Genomic DNA, 3,020 nt, shown 5'->3' with positions numbered 1-3,020 from the left:
CCTCTTGTGAGGCAAGCACTACCTTTTGTCTCAGTTCAGTGGCCCGCAACAAGAAATCTTGAGCATTGTCTCTTAATTCCCTGAGAAGCATTAGACAGGCTGACATACAGCTCTGTGGAAGCCTTCTCTTGATTATAAACTCTTAAAAATCCTCCTTAATTTAGGCAGGGTCATTGTGCAATTTCCTTCCATGGAGCTCTTCAAACTAGCTGGAGGGTCAATTGCTATAACTACCCCTTTCACTCCTTCCATCTCCGAATAACCACATTGAAGTCCTGCTTCAATCTGATTCAGCAGACTGGAAAAACCCAGTCCTTCCTTTTAATTCAGGGCCCCAAGCTGTCCAGACACTTTAAACTCTCTCCTAAACTGACTCACCGGGAAAGGTATGCTAAGCTGCTAACACTTTTGCCACATATTCCCATAGATTTAGTAGCTATGCTACTTTGAGTGTATTCAAACATGTGTGCAAGGTTTTTTTGTTTTGTTTTGTTTTTGTAGTGTCTGCATGACATTGCTGGCATCAAAATCCTCCCAATTCCTTCAAATCTACCCATTTGAGGAAAAATCTGAAAAGTTTTATGAAATGCAAATTTCCCATTTGCAAAATCTTTGCAATATGAAGCTCTTGACTGAAAGCATCTTTGTCTCTTGGACTGCATAACACAGTCCTTGGTCTCTTTGGCCAAAGCCCTGTTTTAAGAGCATTCCTCCATATTTGCTTGCACACAGCTTAGACTAGGGTTGCTTCCAGGCTACCTGTTTATTGAGCATTCATGATCTACATTTCTTTGCACAAAGTCAGCCAGAATACTCCTTTCGCATTCATTCTGATTTGCTTGCAGGGGGAGTTAGTAACGTTGCATCCAAGAAATGTTACCTCACACTTTCTAGTGCATTTCCCCATCGTGTTCCATGACGCAAAAAGTCTGATTTGCGGGGAGGGGGTGGGCTTGTTGCACATGAACACCAAATCACCTTTAACCGGGGAACCTGAATTTGCCAGTATGCAATCAAATCGCACCTCAGAATAGCAATGGTTTGGGCAAGTCCCATGTCCAATCTTCACTGAGCATTTCCTCTCAGAGGCGGGAGAAGGGGGTGCAGTGAGGTAGGGCCGCTCCGGGTGTCATCACTGGGGGGGTGACATTCAAAGTGCCACCTGCCCGCAACTCCCAAGCCTACCCCGAGCTGTGGAGGGAAGGGGCGGAGCTGCACCTGTGCACTTCCCACCCTTCCCCCTTTGTTTTGACAGCTTGGGGGAGGCTTGGGAGTCACGGACGGGTGGCGGTCCATTGCCCCCCACTCCTGGGCTGCTTCCTGGGGGGGGAGCCTCCCCCGAGCTGTCAAAAGGCAGGGGAAAAGGAGGAAGGCTGCTGGCAAAGAGGTGCGGCTCCCTCCCCCCCCCCCCCGCCCAGGAAGCAGCCTGTCATGGGTGGCTTGCACCGCCCCATGGGGTGCTCACCCCGCCCCCATGGCCCCAGCCCAGGTGCACAGCATATGCACCGCTCCGGGTGACAGAGCAGCTAGCTCCGCCTCAGTTTCCTCTTATTTGTTGGCAGGGATATGACAACAAGCATTCATCTTGATTTCATTCTGATTTCCTTGTGCAATGTTTCTATGACTTTCTGTTCACCATTGAGTCATCCTACGCTCATCAGTTGTTAAGTATAATTGGTTTAATTCACACTGAAAATGGGGGTGCCTGTGTATTGGTGAATAGGTTTTAACATGGGGGTTTTCCATGGGGCTATATTAAAAGCAAAACGAGCGGCCTCTGGGCTTTGACTAGTTGACAATTAACTATTGATGTTTCCTGTTAGCTAACCCGTGAGAGAGTAACCTTAGATCAGGTGAAAAAGGTATTCGGTTGCAAATCTCCACTTTGAAGGGAGTTGCCTTTTAGTCTTCTCTCTCAAGACTCTGTGGAGTGAAGATGCAAATGGAGATCTCAAAGAAAACAGCTCCAGGAGAAATGGATGCAGTAACAGAGATGCTGTAACCTTTGCTTCCAAGTCTGTTTGGATTATCTCATATTTTCTAAGACGCTGAGTCTGTGCTGGACAGCACAAGATACTGTGGGATATTTTTATGTGGCATTTGATGTTTCTGTTTTGTTTTGAAGAGTTCTGCAAGTAAAAAATTGAATAATAATTTAATGGATCTGGACAATAATTTCTTCCAAGAGGAGTCAGATCTTATGCTTCCAGTCGCTTCAAACTACTCAAAATATTAATATCTGCAATATCAATGCCTTTCCTTCTCATTTTCCTAATAAAAAAAGGGCCATTTTTAAAAGTGGATTTGTTCCATCAGGGCTCAGAGTACTTGCGAGCCTTAATTTCCAGCATGTGCTTGAATCTCCCACAAATTACAGCAGGGCTGACAATGGAACAGACCATTCTACAAGCCTACAGTCTCCCCATCAGATGGGCTGTTTATTGAGCATTCATTCCGATGTGCCTATCCGCTCTTTATTGTATATCCCTTCTGATTTATTTGCTGAGATCTTATAGAATGATGAGCATTCCTGATTGCTTGTGCAATGTCTATATGACTTCCCGCTAACCATTCATGCACCCCACCTCTTCCTAACCACCGATGGTCTGTTGGATTTGTTGTGCCAGCGTAACCCACTGAGGTATATCACTTTAACAAGGTTGCACATGCTCAGTGGGAGAGTTGAGGCAGGGAGCAACCACTGTTATGAGCAACTACCTTATACAGTGGTACTTCAGGTTACATACGCTTCAGGTTACATACTCCGCTAACCCAGAAATAACGCTTCAGGTTAAGAACTTTGATTCAGGGTGAGAACAGAAATTGTGCTCTGGCGGCGCAGTGGCAGCGGGAGGCCGCATTAGCTAAAGTGGTGCTTCAGGTTAAGAACAGTTTCAGGTTAAGAACGGACCTCCAGAACGAATTAAGTTCTTAACCCCTAGGTACCACTGTATTAACTCAGAATGGTTGGGATGGTGCCTGTTGTCTCCTTTCAGTGGGCCTTGAATACTTGGAAGCTT

Source organism: Lacerta agilis, chromosome 3 (genome assembly GCF_009819535.1).
Source record: "Lacerta agilis isolate rLacAgi1 chromosome 3, rLacAgi1.pri, whole genome shotgun sequence".
NCBI classification, from domain to species: Eukaryota; Metazoa; Chordata; class Lepidosauria; order Squamata; family Lacertidae; genus Lacerta; species Lacerta agilis.
Note: the sequence above shows the minus strand (reverse complement) of the source record.